At 42.4% G+C, this 23,350-nt stretch overlaps 1 protein-coding gene across 1 annotated transcript in view; it reads left to right on the top strand.

Annotated features, from left to right (window-relative positions):
- LOC116358229 (transmembrane protein 132C-like) overlaps positions 1 to 23,350 on the top strand; it is a 116,237-nt gene that overhangs the window by 52,513 nt on the left and 40,374 nt on the right. The window lies entirely within an intron of this gene.

The following is a 23,350-nucleotide window of genomic DNA, read 5'->3' as shown; positions in this document are numbered from 1 at the left end:
CGCTTTGATTGCGGATTGGTGTGTACTGTACGTAGTTTGTAGTGTGTGTTGTTTGTAGTGTGTGTACCTCTCATGTGGTAACTCAGTCCTGGGGTACACTGTGCAGTTCTAAGCAACCACTCTAGCAACCACTCTGTGTTAGTTCTGTCAGATGATAAGGCTCTAGAAAGAGAACACTTGATTTTTCTCCCTCACTTGTACCCACCGGGTGACTGTGTGTGTGTGGCCGTGCCAAGTTCCTGCTGTTACCCCCTGGAGTGGGGGGCTGGTGTGTGTGATATTGGATTGTGCTCCATAGGTTGTTTGAGAGGGCCATCGAGACGCTTCCTGGAGTTCCTGGCCGCGTGTGCATGTGTGTGTGCTCATGCGTGCACACGTTTAAAATGTGTTTGCCTGCGTATGTTGCATGTGCGTGTGGCAGCATGTGTTTGTATATTTATGTGCAGGATCTGTGTTATTAAGGGTCCTGTGTCTAGTAGGTAACTGTTAAAGGAATTATATTGCTCTATGTTTTAATACCCAATTAAAATTAAACACTCTGTCAATTCATAAGGATTTGTAAGACCCTTATTCTATAATAATGGACAGAGCCCAGTCTTAAAGTCAATCAGCAGAGTTTATTCACAAGAGTACTGCACACGATACAGGTTACCACAGGTTATAAACTGAAAATGACGTCATTAGTTCCAGTACCAACCCGTCTCTTCTCCCACCCTGGTACAAAGGCAGTATCTCAAGCCTTCCCACATCGTCTCGCTACCAATTTATTATAATTTATGAGCCAAGGTCTTCTTGTGTAGATAAGCATTCTAGCCAGTCTGAAGATATCGTTCATTCATTTCTACCAAGGAACAGACAGTCATTGTTCTAACTCTTGACCACATTTACACACATTATATTCATATTTATTGTAATCAAAACATCACCTAAACATAACCCACTACTTGCATTCGCCATGACTGTTTCTTAGGCCTACATCAGAATCATAACTCTTCTTATCAGGATTTACGTTATAATCTTCATTAAAAAAACTGTCTAATATTGAAACAGGATACAACCTAACCTCCCTAAACATCAAAAATGGTCTCCTCAAACATAAATTCCCCGCAAATGAAGGATCCAGATTCGTCCACTTGTTCTGTAGACATGCATTCAGCACTCCACGGGTCAGAACCTAGAATCTGCTGGTACCTCACCATCTATTTTCATCGATTTCTCCAGAGTCCTGGAACTAAGGCCTCGTACACAGGGAATAAGACAACAGCCCCATAAAACTAAAACAGTCACACAGGTGAATGTAGCCCATAATACAGTGATCATAATATTTTTCAATTTTCCGAACATACTATCAAACCAATTAGTCAGAGAAGTATCCACCCCAGAGTTTTCTGCCAAACCGTGAGCCAGGGTGGTCAAACCAGCTGAGGCTTCGGGCACTGATTAGTCCGGAGCTGTGTTATTTGGGATGTAAGCACAAACATGGTCCCGATAATCACGCATACTTCTCCCTTTTCAGCCAATAACATATCTAATGCAATTCAATTCTAAGCCATCAGGCTGGTTGCTTCAGTCTGTTCTGCAAAACCTTTAATAGCATCTCTGGTATAATTGTTAAAGCGCTGTTGATTATAATAAATAAAATTAATCCAGTCCACGTTCTTATTGTGAGTAGACCACCCGGAAATGCTTAATTCTAATCCTGCTAGGATCTGATTTCTTGCTTTGAACTCATCTGGCACCCCCCGTGGAACCCCAATGTTATCAATGTATACTTTGTCATCAAGAGACCCAGATGGAGTAGCTCTTTTCTCCCATTTGGCTAAACTTCATGTCTTGGTGTTGAATGAGTGTGAAAGGCATTCCCAAATGTACAAGGGTGTAAGGGTTTTCCTTAGGTGAAGTAGAGGCGGACCAAAATGCAGCGTGGTGGTTATTCATGTTCTTTAATTTATAAAGACACTACACATGAGATAACTAACAAAAACAACAAATGTGAGAAAACCTAAAACAGTCCCATCTGGTGCAAACACAAAGAGAGGAACAATCACCCACAAACACACAGTGAAACCCAGGCTACCTAAGTATGATTCTCAATCAGAGACAACTAATGATACCTGCCTCTGATTGAGAACCATACTAGGCCTGAAACATAGAAATACCCCAAAACATAGAAAAACAAACATAGACTGCCCACCCAACTCACTCCCTGACCATACTAAATAAATACAAAACAAAGGAAATAAAGGTCAGAACGTGACAAAGGGAGCATAATCCTGTCCAATCTGCCTGGTAAAACCTCGCCCTGACATAATTTCCCAAGACTACTGTACCGGGCCAAACGGTAATAATCTCCTCCGGTCACTGTAAAGGGAGGAACCTGTGGATATAAATAGTGCAAGTCAATGCAACTGTCATTATCTGGCATTCCTGCTTTCGTGGACAGCTTTACCATACTGGCCTAACCTCCTCTACCCAGAACCGTACAAGGGTGTTGACCAAGACCTGGTCATATCCATCATACCACAACCCTAGATCCTCCTTCATTACTGTTTAAAGGGTTAGGCATATCTTTACCTTCACTATACTCCACCTCCTTCCATACTGGGTGAGTGGATTCATATAGCCCTCTCTCTCCAAATGAGCTATGAACTGTGTCCACGATCAATATGGGGACATGCACCGATATATACCATAATGGCTCAGAGTCCTAGACTGCCATGTAGTTAGAGACCCCATTTGGTCTACATAAAACTCCATTGAGAGATCCTTCCCAACCTCTACTCTAACTTCCTGTCTACCCAGATCTAGGGATCTCTTATGCTTGTTTTGGAACAAAATCCTCATCATCTAAACCATGGGTCAAATTACCACTCTCCGCATACTCAAGTAGGATGTGCTGTATCAGGAATATGGCACCCACGATAAGACAGCTCAGACAAACAGCTTCCATGTGAAGCCCTACCCTCTCCCCGAGAACACATCACTAGCAAGAGCCAGACACACCTTCACTTCTATGAACAAAAACAGGGGTGATAGGACAGGAAGGATTTACTTCATTCGAGAGATGGCCCCCGGAATTCTGTTAATTCCAGTTCTCCTCTCGAACACTTTTTATTGTTTGACAGTGCAATGTGTCTTACCCTCCCACCGTGTGATATAAATCCGGGTAGCTCTTTCAGCTAGCTGTCACCAGGAGTCCTTGGTATGGTCCCCCCAACAAGCCTCGGGGACTGGATTGAGTGACTTCACCTGTAGTTCACCTGTAATGCATACAATCCTAGACATACAGGCTTGGTTAACAGTTTCTCATATGTTTTATCTGATTATATCTTTAACTTCTATGCCTATTTGTTAGCTACATTTTTTAAATTGTATTATTCGTTTCTTATCCAATAGGCCACTAACTTACCCACCCCCCTTTTGATACCTGGCTCTGCCCAGGTAACAACCTTATATACCCTAAATAATGACTTAGGTAGGATTAGTAAATTATCCTTATTTTCTGACATTATCATGTATGTCCAATTCTCCCTTGGGCATCCATTCATCTCAATCCTGTATCAATTCTCTGTCAAGTGTCTTATCTAGTTTAAGAAGTATCTGTGCTATTTATATATGTTCTTAAATATATATATTTTCTCTCCTATCTCTCAAAATGCCACTAAGCGTCTCACTGTTTGACTATCTAAAATCATAGATTTTTAGAAAAAACATGTCTATAAGTCGCAATCTCTAAAGTCCTTACATTTCCTTAATCAATCTATCTTAATCCTTACAATAATCCTAAATCATCACAGATGTCCTATATTCCTGTTAAATGTAATACTATTTAAAAAACCTCCTAATAGTTAAACAGAGCCTAAACAAATGCTAACCATATCAAAATCCTTCATACACTTACAATCTCTTTCCTTCAGGGATCCTCAGTATTCTATCTGACAATAACATGAATTTAATATATGTTGCATAGTGTGGAATACCTTATCTACAGTAATTTATCACCCCTATTTATTCTCAATGATAAATATAATTATTTTCTGTTGTAATATCAAATCAATAATAGCCAATCCAAACACTTCACAGATAATATTGTAAAACAGAATCCTGAAACACTTTCTCTTCGGGGATTCAAACAATAATTCTAAACCCCAAACTAAAACTCCATTATAATTAATTTACCTTAAAATTAGTAACCCAACTGACCACAAATTCATTATACAAATGGCTCTCCCCCGGGGCTGATCAGACCCCAAAAGATAGCCATGATAAGGTCAATAGGTCATACCACCCTTTTATAGTCATGTTCCATACTACATTAGACATATTAAAGAACCCTTTATCCTTAAAATAAAAAAATTCACTTGTGTAATTAAAACTCATAAAGTTCCATATGTGAGCGTGCCTCTTTAAAATACCGTTGCACTAAAACAAATAGTCCTAACAAATGTTTTATGTGTATATATTTGCAAACCTTAATGGATAATCAAAACTTCCAGGCCTTTTTCAATTTGGTCGTTTATGGCCGCTATCTCACCCACTCTCCCCAAGATTATAATCCCAGGAAACATCTAAAAGTGAGACACCTAAACCTCAATTTTCCCAGAAGAACACAACATGCCTAACTAGCATTCACTATGCTACTTCGATTCAGAAACTCAAAAGTGAACTATAAACTAAACCTAATGATAATTCCCCTTTGACTCAAATCATTAATCATAAGTTTTAAACAACGTCTATGTATATGTTTACTTAAATGAACATGCTACCCTTAGATACAATTAGCCTGATAACATTATTATCCAATGTATTACTTTTTCCCTCTGCCGCAAATGTCGTACATTTCTCCGTAATTTAATCCCAGATATTTAATAACAATGTAAACGCATTCTCCCATGGCTCCTTCAACTTACATATTAACAGTATCTCAAGCCTTCCCACATCGTCTCGCTACCAATTTAATATAATTTATGAGCCAAGGTCTTCTTGTGTAGAAAAGCATTCTAGCCAGTCTGAAGATATCGTTCATTCATTTCTACCAAGGAACAGACAGTCATTGTTCTAACTCATTGACCACATTTACACACATTATATTCAGCACTGGGATCAAGAAAGAAAACTCATACATATACAGCAACATAATAGTATTCTGATTAGTACATATACAGTAACATAATAGTATTCTGATTAGTCAGTCCTGATTGAAATGTATACATAATTAGTCATCATTGATAAAAATTCTCAACCCTCTCCTCAACCCTCTCCTTCTCTACAGTAGATCTCTCAGGGCAGATGCTCTTACTACATATGCTCCACATGCATCGACATGCATCTCTGGGACTGGACTTGATTCGTGGACATATGGTAACGCGGCAGCATCCTAGATAGTAATACATGTTCTAGTCAATATTTCAAGATGATATATTTCGCACTTGACTTGAAAGACTTTCATATGATTAAATGGATGAAATGTGGTCCTACAGTATCTACACTGTACTGTACCCTCTCTATCTTTATAATGCAGTCATTGTCCTTGTGGCGCTTTTTTATTAAGTGTAATTTTAGCCCTGTCTTGTTATGAGGATTCTAATTATCTTTGTTATGGAAGATCTAATTTACTGTACCAGCATCAGAATCTAGTCTACTGCAATCTTGGAATGGAATTAGAGCCCTTTAATTTCATCCAAGGAACACACACACACACACACACACACACACACACACACACACACACACACACACACACACAAACACTCCTATGTTAATCATTCATGCTAATCATTAAGACCACACACATCGTTTAAGACTACTGTAAATTCATTATATGTTTTTCAGGCTAAAGCTTCCCAGTGGAATGGACTCATTAGCAATCAAGAGTGGCTGCTGTAACAGGTTGAAACAGGGTTGACTTTCCATTCATAATGCAAATGAAAACACAATTTCCTCGTGAACAAATTAACACCCTTTTCAAAAGATAAATAGTCCCAGCTGTATTGTAATTTTTACTCAACAATCTAACATGTTCCCCGGGGGACATTTGCTAATGCATGCTAATGAGAAATGAGATGATTGTCAAAGGTAACTGGGCAGTGGTGGAAAAGGAGATACCTTAATAGAAGGAGACTCAAGTAAAAGTGAAAGTCACCCAGGAAAATACTACTTGAGCAAAAGTCTAAAAGTATTTGGTTGTAAAAATACCTCAGTATCAAAAGTAAATGGAATTACAAAAATAAATTCAAATTGCTTATACTAAGCAAACCAGACGGCACAATTTTCTTGTAGAATTTTTTTTAATGGATCGCTAGGTGCACACTCCAACACTCAGACATACTTTATAAACAAAGAATTTGTGTTTAGTGAGTCCGCCAGATCAGAGGCAATAGGGATGACCATTTATGTTCTTTTGATAAGTGAGTGAATTGGACCATTTCCCTGTCCTGCTAAGCATACTTTTGGGTGTCAGGGATAATGTATGGAGTAAAAGTATTTTTCTTTTCTTTAGGAACGTAGTGAAGTAAATGTCAAAGTTGTCAAAAATATAAATAGTAAAGTAAAGTACAGATACCCCCAAAAAGTGCTTCAAAGTATTTTTTCCCTCTTAAGCGTAGGACCTACTTTCGTCTAAAATGACATACCAAAATCTAACTTCCTGAAGCTCAGGACACCGATCCCATAGAGGTTTTTAAGTACTTTACACTACTGTAGTTGAGAAATTCTCACACACCAGGGCAATGTCTTAAGATAGTGTAATGGTTTCAAGTTTAATATGTAGATTTTGTCAACGAACTCCATACTTTGTCGGGGAATTCCTCCATTAATACAGAAATGTTATGCTATCCTTAAAACCACATCACAGCAGGGGATATACTGATCTGTAACACTCTCGGAGTTACTGGTAATGTATCTGTACTGTTGGATGTATGCCATCAGATGGCTGAGAGATCACAGTGGAGAGAAAAGGTTGGAGTGAAGATGTTTCTACTCTGTGTATTATCGTTATCATTGCTGCACTCTGTAAAGGTCACCAAGATAGGATTTGCCTCTATTTTCATACTTATCTGGATTTCTGCCTCTCTCTCTCTCTCTCTCCCGTGGTGCGTGTCTGCCTCTCTCTCTCTCTCTCTCTCTCTCTCTCTCTCTTTTTCTCTCTCTCTCCCGTGATGCGTGTCTGCCTCCATGTATTGAAATAAAGCTGGAGCAGGAATCTTCCACATTTCTATTTCTCATGTGCTGGAGGCATTATAGACCCGTAAACCTGATTAGCTGCCGTCTCAGTTTACTGAGCAAAACTTTCCCTCCCCTCCCACCTTGCTGTCTTCCCCCTGCTCCCCCTCTGTTCTACAGGGGAAGGCTGTCTAGTGTTAACTTTGAAGGCGCACACTCTCCTCATTAATAAGTAATTAGTGATTTGTGCACTGGGGTAACATGTGCGCTCGCTAGTACTATATAGATGCCTCCACAAAGCAATCACGGGTTGTCCCTGCAGCAAGCAATCTTCCCACTCACATTTTTATTTTTTAACCTTTATTTAACTAGGCAAGTCAGTTAAGAAGAAATTCTTATTGACAATGACAGCCTAAGAACAGTGGGTTAATTGATTTGTTCAGGGGCAGAACGATAGATTTTTACCTTGTCCGCTCTGGGATTCAATCTAGCAACCTTTCGGTTACTGCCCCAATGCTCTAACCACTAGGCTACCCCCATAATGATTTCTTACTTCTCCTCCTTTGATTGTGCATCCAGGGCTATTACACATACCTGGGGCTTACGATTCAATGACCTGAAAAAGCTTTTATCCACTTTGTGCAACTTCCTGTCTCCCCCTATGCTCTTTTTGAATACTTCCTGTTTCCTGTGGGCTCCCGGGTGGCGCGGTGGTCTAAGCCACTGCATCTCAGTGTAAGAGGCGTCCCTTCAGTACCTGGTTTGAATCCAGGCTGCATCACAATCGGATGTGATTGGGAGTCCCATAGGGCGGCGCATAATTGGCCCAGCGGCGTCCGGGTTTGGCCGGGGTAGGCTGCAATTGTAAATAAGAATTTGTTCTTAACTGACTTGCTTAGTTAAATAAAGGTAAAATAAAAAAAAATCTCACTCCTCTTCTGTGAAGAGTTTAAGGGCACTGTTCATGTTGTAGTTTAAGGGCACTGTTGGGCTCACACATTGAGGGTCCATATGTGAAGTGTGATGGTGACACATGCAGAGACCAGAGCCTCTAAGGCTATAGTACAAGGCTCATGCTAGGGTCAGAGTTCATTTAGACTTCTCTCCACTTCCTTTGAACTTTTGAATTACCCTGCAGACTTGGCTTGGAGCAACAGAGACAGAGTTGAAGAACTAATTTGACCTTCCCCAGAGATTGAAGCCCTCTGGTCATAGTAGAGAAGAGTTGATGTTAGGTAAAATGGAATCTGCATCATACACTTGGGAAAAAAGGTTAACCCTTTGAATAACCCTCTTTGGTTCCAGGTAGAACCATCTTGGTTCCAGGTAGAACTCTTTTTGGGTTCCATGTAGGACCCTTTCCACAGATGGTTCTCAATGGAACCCAAAAGGATTCTCCTATAGGGACAGCCAAAGAACCCTTTTGGAACTCTTTTTTTCTAAGAGTATAGATCTGTCTTTCTCTGGTGTGTTGTGTTTAGTAACACTGAAGAGTATTTTACAATGTCAAATCACATATTTTTAAAACCAATGCTTTTCACCATCTCTTTTGACAAGCGCAATAGAAGCACTGTAATAGTCACTGTTTTATTCAGGTTGTTCTCCATCCTTGGCCTGTGTGTCTCTGAGGTTAGTGTGGTCTGGCCTAATTGGTGGTCAGACATTGATCTACTCTCATTAGTGTGCGGTTTGAAGAGAATCCATCGTCAGCTTCTGGAGATGCTGCCCCTGTAAGCCTTGATCTGCCCAGGGGTTTGTTTGTGTGTGTGTGTGTGTGTGTGTGTGCGTCCATGTGTGTGTATATGTGTTCACGTGCATGTACACATGTTAGGCGTGTGTGTGTTTTTGGGTCTGTATATATGCATGTGTGTTTTTGGGTCTGTATATATGCATGTGTGTTTGTGTGTGTGTACGCATTTGTGTGCGTGCGCGTGTGTGTCCGTACATGTGTGTGTTCACATGCATGTACACATGTTAGCCATGTATGTGTTTGTGCGTCTGTACATATACATGTTTGTGTGTGTGTGTGTCCAAAAGAACCTGCTAAGACCCTGCATGTACTGTATACAAAACACACACATGGCTGAGAGGAACTCACTTTTTTGTAGCCTAAAAGGAACACCAACAGAACCAACAGAACACCAGGAGCACTGGGACTCTGGGAGAAGTGTGTCCCAGCTACCTCTCTCACACATACAGGAAGCACCTCAGAGAACCGTCACAGCTCTGAGTGGCCTCCTGCTGTGTCATGTCACCCCATGAAAGAGGGGGGGGGGGCGACAGGTAGAGAAAGAGCGGGAACGCACTGCGGTCACACTGGGAGTAGTCTCACACTGAGCCTTTGTAGTGGGTTTCCTGTCTAGGAACCTCTGTCTGTCTCTCTGACAGTCCCTCCCCTGGGTTCTAGTCAGACACCATGCTCTGTAGTTGTTAAGGCCTCCTGTGAACACGCTTCTGAAACTAAGCAGGGCTTTTGACAAAGGCTGTGTGTGTGTGTGTGTGTGTAGGGTTACAAAATTCCATGAACTTTCAATCAATTCTGAAAAACCAGTGTGTGTGTGTGTGTGTGTGTGTGTGCCAATGAGCAGTGGGTGTGGGTGTAATGTGAACTCATCTGCGTGTGTGCATTCTCACTTTTCTCACTCCCAACTCCCTCAGTTCAAACATGGCGAGAAGGACCATAGGGATTCAACCTAGCAGAGCCCGTCTCTCTGCTCCTGTGTTATGGCCCTAGGGCACCTGGGATGTAGAAGTAGGGATCAGTGTAAATATCCAGTGGCAGAGGTGGATAACCTATGAAGTGTAAGCTGTGCTCAGGGCAGAGCGTGGTCTTAGCTGATAGATAACTGTTATGACGTTGGCTGCTGCTTTGTTAAAACCTCCAGCCCAGTAGCCCCCCAGATGCCATATTACTGCCGCCTGTCCACCTTGGCGAGTTAAGGCGAGATGGGGTGAGCTGGGATCTCAAGTCGTGTGATTGTTTGTGTGTGTTTGTGTGTGTGTGTGTAAACAGAATTAACCTAAGTATGTGTGTGCAATGTGCATGTGCTTGTCAATGTACCTCCAGCAATTCCTATGAACTCACACATACCTCTTAAAGTCATCTTTGATGTTTATTCCTCAAAGCAGATTAAACTCCTTAACTATCACACTTTTGATACGGTAGGCTATGTGTCAAATTTAGATAGTGGTTTATTAACTCAACCTACAGTAACAGGTGTAGGGTTTATCAAAAGCCTTTTAATGCTGTTTACACACGGTTTAGTGATGTTTTCATTAAATATGGTTTTGCTTGGTACAGTCTGGCCTCTGATGAGGAGAAATGGAGGGAGAGCAGAGAGAGAGAGAGAGATGGAGGGAGAGTGGAGAGAGAGAGAGAGAGAGAGAGAGAGAGAGAGAGAGAGAGAGAGAGCGAGATGGAGAGAGCGAGTAAAAATAACAAGCAGATGTATAGATGAAGGGAAGAGATAGACCGCAGGAAAGAGGGGGCAACTGTAGCTTTTTGTAGGTTGCATGCAATCTGATTTCATATTTCTTGATATAAAAAAGTTCCCTTCGCAAACTCGTCAGAGAAATCTAAGAAACAAACATAAGCCAAATCCCAGAAGCAATTTTGAAGGAAAAAAATGATAGGAAACAAAAAGTATGACTGCTTCAAAACAAATACTACTTTTGAAAATGTGTTTGGCTGTTTGTTTGTGCTCGTTTATTTTTCAAAGTCAAGCAGAACACTCATCAGAACTCACCCATAGTTTTCCCTTGGAGCCTTTGTCAAAGTAAATGATTCAACCCCTGAATCATCCCTCTGTCTTCCTCCTCTCTCCCCTCTCTGCCTCTTTCCCTTCTCCTCCTTCACTTATCCCTCTCCTACAGTACATCCGTACCTGTGTATGTTATGACTGGGTCCCTGTCCGGGTCCGGGTCTTTCTGCTGATTGTGAGTGTTCAGCACTGCCCAGCGGTGCACGTAATGAAGTGCAAATGGGGCTAATGTGCTCGCTGACGCGCCAGCTTTTAAAGATCAGCCCTCAATTGATTTACCGGAGGCCCCGCTGAGGCATTAACAGAGACAAAGCAGAACAGAGGAGAACAGAGCAGAAATATGGAACGCAGGCTCCATGACCAGCCTCAGGCACAAGCAGGTCAGCTTGGTCATTACTCTGTCCCCTAAGGCAGACAGAGCAGAGTTGGGGTGGATGGATATGGACAGAAGCAAAGAACTTTGACATGCATTGTCCTTGTACTTCCCTGGTTCTGACAATGTTATCCCCATCTGCTTGTTCCTCCAGTCAAATATTCAGCCCTATCAGAGATGGTAAAAAGGGATCTAAGGTAAAGATCATAAAGCTGCACTTGGATTGATGTCCTTGGAATTCTCTCCCAAACACCCTTGGTCCCAACTGTGTACACTACACATAATACAACTGCACCGCACACCATTTAACTAATGACCTCCCTGCTATTGACAGTCCACAAACAAAGACCTCATCAAACACTCACTGTTGTTGTCTTGGCAACAGTAAAGGGAAAGGGGGATACCTAGTCAGTTGTAAAACTTAATGCCTTCCACTGAAATGTGTCTTCCGTATTTAACCCAACCCCTCTGAATCAGAGAGTTGCAGGGGGCTGCCTTAATCGACATCCTGGTCTTCAGTGCCCGGGGAACAGTGGGTTAACTGCCTTGCTCAGGGGCAGAACAACAGACAGCCAATCCATGTGTAAATTACCTTTGAGCTTCCACACCTGCATGACTGACCTTTCACCTCTGCACTCCTATTGAACAGTGAGGTCTAAACAACAATGGATCAATCGGATACATTTCTCTCTAAGGAGACCTGGCACAGGAACGCATGTCCCCATCTGGCCTTGGTCCCTGTATGCCTAATATTTGTCCTTAGTTGGTTTTCTATTTGTCCCCAGCGAGTGCTCTCCTTCAAAAGCCTCACCTAGTATATCCATACAATTTACGATCTAATTACAGGACATAATGAATAATCAACCATTTGTAACGATCCTGATTAAAATGGTTCAGTGATTGCCAAAGATAAATTGTTGCAATAATGACTTCCGATGAATGATATTTGCATATGTATGGTAATTCTGATTGTTTTGTTCTTCCTCCCTGTGACATGTGTGCTGTTCGTTTGGCTTTTGACAGCATTGAACATTTTCCATTTGAAGCGAGTTTTCAATTAAAGTTCTGGCTGAGAAATTTCATCTGTTTAGGTAAACAATGAATAAAGTGTTTGTGTGTGTGTGTGTGTGTGTGTGTGTGTGTGTGTGTGTGTGTGTGTGTGTGTGTGTGTGTATACGCATGCATGCTTGTGTACATAAATGTCTTTGTGTTTGTGTGTGTTTATACGTGACACGTATGTCTGGCGTTATCAACAGAAGCTTTACCTCTAACTTAAATATTGAATTTGTCAAAGTCAGATCAAAGTGATCCATCACCTTCACAGTATGTTGACTGACGCTGTGGCTCTATCCGAAACATACTTTATCCTAACGTTAGTGGAATTCATTCATCTATACAATTGAATGAGATTAGAACCTTTATAATGCTGAATACGGGTATAATCTGAGCGTGTATGATGTAACCAATTTGGATACAGTAGAGGTGTTATTATTTTCTGTAGCCTATCGAAGTGTAGTCTAGACTGACTGACCAGCAGTGTTTATCTGTAACCCGTTCTCCATCAGGTTTACGTCCTCTCCCTAATCTGGCCCAGCACATCCTGTGATAATCCCTCTAGTCCCCCTCCAGCTCCCGTCCAAATATCGGATCACTCTGGGATGATCCATCCTATCACAGCAGATTCCATTTGAAGACTAACTCTGGTCCCCCTGGACCCACCGTCAGGTCAGGGAGGACTTATGGGAACAGAGCCGTCTGCATGGTATGTCCCCCCCCCCCCATCTCCTGATTTTAAAAGACTAGGGAACCGTGCGACTGGTGTCCATAGGGGTCCAGCCTCTGTCAGCGTATGATATTACATCATTCCTTTGGGGGATTTGCTGGGCTATGGTCTCTAAAACCAAGTAAGCGGGACATTTTGAGTCCCTTGACGTACAGTTGCATTGATATGATTTGTAGACTCTAAGAGAAAAACACCACGTTGACACACATTTTAAAATTTTTGTACAATTATCCTAAGTCTGAATCCAATGGGGATCAGAATGTTGCATGTTGGTTACAAGACTTAAGATGTTTTTCTAACGTAAAGATTCAGCTAGTATCACTCATCCCATGGCTACGGCGTTGATTTGGTTACACTGTAGTGGAGTGTCACTGAGCTGGGTTGCACTGTCCAAAACCTTACGGTCATCCTCTTAATTACCTCATTTCATATTTTCCCCCCACACACTATTTATTTGACTGTTTTTCACCAAAATTCTATGTTCTCTCAGTCACCTCTTTGAAATATTTTCCATTTTTGTTGTTGTTAGAGTTTACATTTATTAAAATCTCTCGATTTCAGTGATTGTTATGCAAAGTCATTAATTACTACAGACAGAAAGAGTATATTTGGGGGAAAAAAATGTATCTGGAAGTTTTCAAGGATATTTTTTTCTATAACGTCTTTTCATGTGTACAAGAGCAGATGCTTCCTTGTCGCTCATTTATTTGCTCTCTGTTTCTATGGAGACTATTTTCTCATAGTTTCAATTTTTTTCACTGTTAATCGTAGTTTCTTGTCAGAATCAGAATCACCTTTATTCGCCAAGTGCGTTCATACATCCTCAGAATTGTACTTGCTGATTTAGAGACAGAACACAGACAGGAATTTACACAAAGTTCACATACATTATATACAAAATGGGTAAAGGGTGGAAAAAATGTAGAGTAAAAGCGAATTTATATAGGAATTTATATAGGATATACATGTTTACAGTATAAATATATAGATTTATTAGGAGCTAATTTGAAGTGCCCATCCAAATCTGGCAACATGGGAAGACATGTGAGACGCAACACTGAAGTTGGACGCAGCAAGAACCATTCACTTGACTTTGAGAACCTCACACGGAGGAAACATTTACATGCTACATTTTATTGAATAGCTGATGGAATAGGGGCTCCTAGAACAATACTATCATTTTCATTGCTGTCAGCTCTCTCTGAAGCATGCAAAATGTCTGGGTTCCTTCACGTGCTCCAATGGGCTCCTGTCTTTGTGCATCCACCCCACTGTGCTTTTTAAACCTGCTGCCATTTGACACAGTTGCATTTGATATTCTATTCCTGTGATTTTTTTAAATGTAATTATACCTTTTATTTGACAAGGAAAGTCAGTTAAGAACAAATTCTTGTTTTCAATGACGGCCTAGGAATAGAACATACAGGATGGCACGACAGATTTGTACCTTGTCAGCTCCGGGATTCGATGTTGCAACCTTTCGGGTTTACAAGTCCAACGCTCTAACCACTGGGCTACCTGCCGCGCCTGTGATTAATCTTAGTGAGCTACTATGATTTCCTTTTCTATTACTGTTTCATTTTAGACCACTAAATGCACAATCCTTTATCCACCAACATGTACAGTATGTGCCATTCCGTAGTCACAGTTGATTTCGTCGACCCCAAGTTCAGGATTCCCAGAAAGAGACAGCAGAGCTCAGTAAACGTGTTTGTCCATCCGTCTGTCTGCCATTGGCTGTGCAGTGAGTTGTCTCCTGCCTCTTGGCCTTCAAGCGCCAAGCTCCAGCCTGTACGACTACTCTTGATCTGCAGAGAGGCTGTGAGACCGTGGACAGCTCCCAGTTTGAGCCTCCTCTCATTTGAAGTGGTCTTTCTCTGTCAGTCTTCAGCCTGCTTTAGAGTATAATAAAGGCAGGTAAAGAGAAGAAATGAAAAGAAAGAAGTGGCGTGAGAGAGGGCTAGATAAGAGAACATTGAGATGAGGCATATGTGTCTCTGTCTTCTCTGACTGGATGAAGGGGGAGGGAGAGATGGGCTTCAGGCAATCAAAGAAACCCCTCTCTCCTCTTACTTCTCTCCTCTCTCCTTGTTCACTTTTTACCCCCCCCCCCTGCCCTTCTACACACGCATGTAATCATTATAGTCATCTACATGTTTCCCTTGCTTTCAGTGCAATACTTTTCAAGAAAACCTGCAGAAACGAGCAAGGCATGTAGCCTAGTGGAGGCTGCTCAGGGGAGGATGACTCATAATAGTGGCTGGAGCGGAGTGCATGGAATGGCATCAAACACATGAAAACCGTGTGTTTGATGCATTTGATACCATTCCACCTATTCCACTCCAACCATTACCACGAGCCCGTCCTCCTCAAGTAAGGTGCCACCAACCTCCTGTGGTGTAGCCATAACCAGCATGGGGGATAGGAGGCCTATGTGTGTCATAGGCTTACAGCAGAGTACGGTGCAATAGTATGATGCAGTCCCTTGGGTAAATCAAGGTGATTGTAAGGGGGTGGGGGGTGGTGGAAATTGGTGACACTCAGCATCTCCTCCATTAAGGACCAGTCAATACCATCCATCCACTCAAAGTTAAAATACTAAGTAGTACTCAACTTGATCATCCTCCCCTCAACAGTAGACCCTCACAACCCTCCATCTCCTAGATATACTAACCATATTTAGTGCAGAGCAGATATTGATTTTCTCAGGTGATCAGTGGAATGAGGATTTTTCAATGTCGTATATTCAGGCACCATGGCACTACACACTAGTTAGAACATAGACATAGCCAGCTAAAGCTGGTCTGTTAAGCTTAATATCACTAGTATATCTTGCTTGGCCTAGTTTTAGCTTGAAATGGCTCAGTTGATTTGGGTTCAGAGCAAACTCATATCACTTTCTCTCTCAGATCAATGTTGCTTACGGCTCATTGTTTCAGCATATAGAGGGGGAATGAAGAAAGGGGCAGGAGAGAGAGATTGGTTGAAGGTGAATGGGATGGAGAGGGACTAAGGAAGATCGAATAGAGAGACAAATGAGAAAGGAAAAAAATGACAGGGAGAGAGTGGCAGAAAATAGAGAAAAGAAGTAGAAATAGGTTTGAATGAAGGAAATATGACGCTGAAAGGGAGTGGGGGAGAGAGAGAAAGAAACAGAGACAGATGGAGAGTCAGAGAGAGGAAAAAGAGAGAGGCAGTAGAACGCATTACGCTTGGCTGGAGATTAGCTTAGTCTGGTGAGGACTGTGAATCTGACAGTGTTAATCTCCTTTCCCATTTTCCGTGTTGTCATGCCCCAGTATGTTTAACTAGGCTTGATAATGAAAAGAACAGCATCCAACTCATTAATTAAATTAGCTCCCCTTATCCTCACATCTGGCCATGTCTACTCCTCCACATTCCCTCTACTAGGTAGGCGGCTAGGCTACAGCTCTTAGGATTTAATTGACTCTGGACAAGACAGCACACACACGGTTTCACCTTATTTATCTGAACAGAGGCGGCTGTGCTTGGCTGTCATTGGTTATTCTCTAATTCAGTTTTGCCCACAGGTAATGGGGGTTATTCAGTACTGTGGAGAGCTGCAGAGGGGAGGGGTAGGGAGGAGGGAAGGAAGGGAGGGAATTTGCTAGAGCCACAAACGGGAGAGGATGTTTAGCTGCTCACTAAAAACAAATGGGTACCGCTCACTAACCCAACCGGTAAACCAACCATGGGTCATTATAGAACCTATTTTATCCAAACGCATTGAGTTTTTTTTTTTTTAACCCCTCATTGGGTTATGGAATTATATCAAATCAGTTTCCTGGTCACAAACACAGTTTAGCAGATGTTTTAGCGTGTTTAGCGAATTGCTTGTGTTACTAGCTCCTAACGATGCAGTAAAATGTCAAACAAGTACACAAATAATACATAAAAAAATACACGATATCAAGAAATGTCGGAATGAATCAAATGAATAACCCAAATAGCACTGTATATAATGCAATCTATATGTATATACACCGGATGAATTTACACAAGATATACTAAGAATGATATGTATGTACATCAGTAGATGTAGAGCAGTGGTTCCCAAACTTTTTATAGTTCCGTACAACTTTTATTTTTATTTTTTTTATTTCACCTTTATTTAACCAGGTAGGCTAGTTGAGAACAAGTTCTCATTTGCAACTGCGACCTGGCCAAGATAAAGCATAGCAGTGTGAGCATACAACAAAGAGTTACACATGGAGTAAACAATTAACAAGTCAATAACACAGTAGAAAACAAAGGGGGAGTCTATATACAATGTGTGCAAAAGGCATAAGGAGGTAGGCAAATAATTACAATTTTGCAGATTAACACTGGAGTGATGAATGATCAGATGGTCATGTACAGGTAGAGATATTGGTGTGCAGAAGAGCAGAAAAGTAAATAAATAAAAACAGTATGGGGATGAGGTAGGTGAAAAGGGTGGGCTATTTACCAATAGACTATGTACAGCTGCAGCGATCGGTTAGCTGCTCAGATAGCTGATGTTTGAAGTTGGTGAGGGAGATAAAAGTCTCCAACTTCAGCGATTTTTGCAATTCGTTCCAGTCACAGGCAGCAGAGTACTGGAACGAAAGGCGGCCAAATGAGGTGTTGGCTTTAGGGATGATCAGTGAGATACACCTGCTGGAGCGCGTGCTACGGATGGGTGTTGCCATCGTGACCAGTGAGCTGAGATAAGGCGGAGCTTTACCTAGCATGGACTTGTAGATGACCTGGAGCCAGTGGGTCTGGCGACGAATATGTAGCGAGGGCCAGCCGACTAGAGCATACAAGTCGCAGTGGTGGGTGGTATAAGGTGCTTTAGTGACAAAACGGATGGCACTCTGATAGACTGCATCCAGTTTGCTGAGTAGAGTGTTGGAAGCCATTTTGTAGATGACATCGCCGAAGTCGAGGATCGGTAGGATAGTCAGTTTTACTAGGGTAAGCTTGGCGGCGTGAGTGAAGGAGGCTTTGTTGCGGAATAGAAAGCCGACTCTTGATTTGATTTTCGATTGGAGATGTTTGATACGAGTCTGGAAGGAGAGTTTGCAGTCTAGCCAGACACCTAGGTACTTATAGACGTCCACATATTCTAGGTCGGAACCATCCAGGGTGGTGATGCTAGTCGGGCATGCAGGTGCAGGCAGCGACCGGTTGAAAAGCATGCATTTGGTTTTACTAGCGTTTAAGAGCAGTTGGAGGCCACAGAAGGAGTGTTGTATGGCATTGAAGCTTGTTTGGAGGTTAGATAGCACAGTGTCCAAAGACGGGCCGAAAGTATATAGAATGGTGTCGTCTGCGTAGAGGTGGATCAGGGAATCGCCCGCAGCAAGAGCAACATCATTGATATACACAGAGAAAAGAGTCGGCCCGAGAATTGAACCCTGTGGCACCCCCATAGAGACTGCCAGAGGACCGGATAGCATGCCCTCCGATTTGACACACTGAACTCTGTCTGCAAAGTAATTGGTGAACCAGGCAAGGCAGTCATCCGAAAAACCGAGGCTACTGAGTCTGCCGATAAGAATATGGTGATTGACAGAGTCGAAAGCCTTGGCAAGGTCGATGAAGACGGCTGCACAGTACTGTCTTTTATCGATGGCGGTTATGATATCGTTTAGTACCTTGAGTGTGGCTGAGGTGCACCCATGACCGGCTCGGAAACCAGATTGCACAGCGGAGAAGGTACGGTGGGATTCGAGATGGTTAGTGACCTGTTTGTTGACTTGGCTTTCGAAGACCTTAGATAGGCAGGGCAGGATGGATATAGGTCTGTAACAGTTTGGGTCCAGGGTGTCTCCCCCTTTGAAGAGGGGGATGACTGCGGCAGCTTTCCAATCCTTGGGGATCTCAGACGAGATGAAAGAGAGGTTGAACAGGCTGGTAATAGGGGTTGCGACAATGGTGGCAGATAGTTTCAGAAATAGAGGGTCCAGATTGTCAAGCCCAGCTGATTTGTACGGGTCCAGGTTTTGCAGCTCTTTCAGAACATCTGCTATCTGGATTTGGGTAAAGGAGAACCTGGAGAGGCTTGGGCGAGGAGCTGCGGGGGGGGCGGAGCTGTTGGCCGAGGTTGAAGTAGCCAGGCGGAAGGCATGGCCAGCCGTTGAGAAATGCTTATTGAAGTTTTCGATAATCATGGATTTATCAGTGGTGACCGTGTTACCTAGCCTCAGTGCAGCCTGTCCAGGGGGTCCAGTTGCGTACCCCCTCTAGCACCAGGTTCAGCGCTATTTTTTGTCATCATTGTAAGCCTGCCACACACACACTATACGATACATTTATTAAACATAAGAATGAGTGTGAGTTTTTGTCATAACCCGGCTCATGGGAAGTGACAAAGAGCACTTACAGGACCAGGGCACAAATAATAAAAATCAATAATTTTGTTATTTTGTCATCTTACAAATAAAACCTTATTTGTTCATCAAAAATTGTGAATAACTCAACACAGGTTAATGAGAGGGGTGTGCTTGAAAGGATGCACATAACTTTGCAATGTTGGGTTGTATTGGAGAGAGTCTTAGTCTTAAATCATTTTCCACATACAGTCTGTGCCTGTATTTAGTTTCCATGCTAGTGAGAGCCGAGAATCCACTCTCACATAGGTCCATGATTGCAAAGAGCATCAGTGTCTTAACAGCACAATTTTCCAAGGCAGGATACTCTTAGCGCAGCCCAATCCAGAAATCTGGCAGTGGCTTCTGATTAAATTCACTTTTCACAGAACCATTTGTTTCAATTTCAATGAGGCTCTCTTGTTCAGATATCGGTAAGTGGACTGGAGGCAGGGCATGAAAGGGATAACAAATACAGTTGTTTGTGTCATCCGTTTCGGGAAAGTACCTGCGTAATTGCTAACCCAACTCACTCAGGTGCTTCGCTATATCACATTTGACATTGTCCGTAAGCTTCAGTTCATTTGCACACAAAAATCATACAATGATGAAAAGACCTGTGTGTTGTCCTTGTTAATGCAGACAGAGAACAGCTCCAACCTCTTAATCATAGCCTCACTTTTGTCCCGCACTTTGAATATAGTTGCGCAGCGTCCCTGTAATCCTAGATTCAGATAATTCAGAAGAATAAAACATCACCCAGATAGGCCAGTCGTGAAAGAAACTCGTCATCATGCAACCGGTCAGACAAGTGAAAATTTTGGTCAGTAAAGAAAACTTTAAGCTCGTCTCTTAATTTAAAAGAACTTGTCAATACTTCACCCCTTGATAACCAGCGCACATCTGTATGTTGTTAAAGCCTTACATGGTCGCTGCCCATATTGCACAGTGCAGAAAATACACGAGAGTTCAGGGAGCTTGCTTTAACAAAGATAACAATTTTCACTGTAGTGTCTTTCAAGCTGTCAGGCATTCCCTTGGCAGCAAGAGCCTCTTGGTGGATGCTGCAGTGTACACAAGTTGCGTCGGGAGCAACTGCTTGCACCCACGTTACCACTCCACTATGTCTCCCTGTCATGGCTTTTGTGCCATCAGTACAGATACCAACACATCTCGACCACCAAAGTCCATTTGATGTCACAAAGCTGTCCAGTACTTTAAAAATATCCTCTCCTGTTGTCCTGGTTTCCAGTGGTTTGCAGAAGAGGATTTCTTCCTTAATTGACCCCCCATAAACGTAATGGACATATACCAGGACCTGTTGACTCATCCAGCTGTAACGCATAGAATTCACTGGCTTGTACTGTATGTGAAGCAGTAATTATTTCAAAACATCTCCTACCATGTCATTGATGCGTTGTGAAACAGTGTTGTTTTATGACGACATTGTCAGTATAGTTTTTGGGGCTTTTTCCCCCAGCATTGTACCAGCCATATCCGCGGCAGCAGGAGTAATGAAGTCCTTCACAATAGTATGGGTCTTGCCTGTCTTAGCCAGTCGGTAGCTCACCATATAAGACGCTTCTAGCCCCTTCTTATTAATGTTATCTGTTGCTTTTATACATGTTTTACTACTCGAAAGTCGTCTTTATTCTCGCTCAAAAAACGAATGTGGCTTATTTTTCAAATTGCCGTGTTTTGTTTCTAAATGTCTGCACAAGAGTGAAGGTTTCATTGAGTTGTGAGATAGTACTTTTGCACATATAACACACTGTGGCTGAGGAAAGACACTACTCCCAATATAAGTGAACCCCAAATCAATGTAGTTCTCATAATATTTGCACCTCTTCGATGGTCCAACGTCCCTGTCTGTTGTTCGGTGGTTTCCTGGGTAAGGCAGTAGCTCTTCGGCTGCATCAGATTCAAAACTATCAGTTTCCATGCTAGTTGGGCTAACAACAAATGTAGAATTACTGATGCTATCATTGGATGTGTTCGTGAAAGCAGAACAACTTGTGTCGTCGACAGGTGCAGGTGTAGTACTGCTGGTATTAGCAGTACTACAGTACCAGTAGAGCTGGTATGTGTCTCTATTTTTAACGTTTTTTTCAATGTGAATCACATTTTTATTTGGCATTGCGCGTACACCCCAGTTTGGGAATACCTACTCTAATACATGGGACAGCAGCGTTGGCTGTGTGTGTGTGTTCGCTTAAGTGCCAGCCCCTCGTGGCATGCTTGGACAGCCTCGGGTGTAGGTGCAAGCTGGTGGCGCTGATATTTGGCAGTCTCGGCCACGTACACAGGCTTGCAGTGCGTGGCCTCCAGATTGCGAGCCTGACAAAAACTAGGGCAAAGCAGTTGGCTAGGTACTGCTCTGTTTCAGCTGTCGTGGGCAGCCTAGCTGTTTGGAGAAGGAGACACTTTCGGTATCCTTGAGTGCCATGCATGCAGGTACCTTTCAAATGTTTGATTCCTTTTTTAATGTAAATTTGATTGGTTTATAAAATAAAGCATTTCAAATGTGTGTTTGGACTTGCTTATCTATACTTGTGGGAATCAGAAGTCCCCACAAGATTAGTAAACAAACAAAAATTTGACCAACTGGGAACATTTTGTTGGTCCCCACAAGGTCAAATGCTATTTCTAGGGGGTTTAGGGTTAAGGTTAGAATTTGGGTTAGGAGCAAGGGTTAGTTTTAGGGTTAGGTGTTAGGGTTAGATTTAGGGTTAGGGTTCAGGTTAGGTTCTGGTTAGGGTAAGGCTGCTGAATTGGGACTGAATTGTGTGGTGTACAAGACTGTGTGTGCACGTGTTTGTAAGTATGAGGTGTGTGTGTTTTGTGTGAGTGAGTGTGCATAACCTGGTAGACTGCTAGTGATTGCGGTTCAACAGATGCTGTCTTTCAGTCTCTTGGTCCCCTCTTGGTCCCCATGCACCTGTACTACGTCTTTCAGACGGTAGCCAAGTAATCAGTCCGTGGCTCGAGTAATGGAGGTCCTTAATGATCTTTTTGGCATTCCCTTGATACCGAGTGGCGTAAATGTCCTGGAGGGCAGGCAGCGTCCCACCACACCACCCTCAGGAGAGTCAGGCAGTTGAGGGTGGTGAGGTTATGCATCCCAACAGAATGTCCTCAATGGTGCATCTGTAGAAGTTTGTGAGGGTCTTAGGGGAGGATGCCGAATTTCTGACACGCCTTCTTCCCCACGGTGTCAGTGTGGAGAGACCACATCAGGCCTTAAGTGACGTGACCATATCCACTGCGGCCCCGTCAATGAGGATGGTCAGCGTGCTCCCTCTGTCTCCTATAGTCCAAGATCAGCGTCTTTGTTTTGTTGAGAGGTTATGTCCCTGGCACCACTTCTCCAGGACTCTAACCTCTTCTCGTCATCAGGCCTACCACTGTTGTGTTGTCAGCAAACTTGATGATTGAGTTGGGTAATAACCAACTATAACCCAATAGATGTTTTTAATAACCAATCTATATTAGTTTATTTTGTTATTTATCATTCATTTAAATATATATTGAGATTAGGAATGATAATATAACTGATTTGTCCTGGAATTACAATGTGATTATTAATATTAAATAGTTGTATTTAATAAGTTTGCATTTGAAACACATTACCATTGATAACCCACTCCCACTCATCACCCTCCCTATCCCTAACTCATGGGAAGTTAAAAAATAATAATAATGTAAAACTAGACAAAGACACTGTTTCAAAAGGTCCAGCAAGTGTCCAGTAAATGAAATGACATTGAACATTACACAGGGCTGTGAGCAGTAGCTTGTCCCTGAGCTGGTGGACAAATGTTTATTGGCTCTGCCTGCTGGAGGTAGGCTACTGCCAACCTTAAAAGTACAAAACAAAGAAGGTTTAGCAGGTCTGTTAGAAATGTCTTTGTCATCT

This window comes from Oncorhynchus kisutch, linkage group LG29 (genome assembly GCF_002021735.2).
Source record: "Oncorhynchus kisutch isolate 150728-3 linkage group LG29, Okis_V2, whole genome shotgun sequence".
Taxonomy (NCBI): Eukaryota; Metazoa; Chordata; class Actinopteri; order Salmoniformes; family Salmonidae; genus Oncorhynchus; species Oncorhynchus kisutch.
The sequence above is the reverse complement of the archived record's forward strand: the minus strand, read 5'-3'. Positions and strand labels throughout refer to the sequence as shown.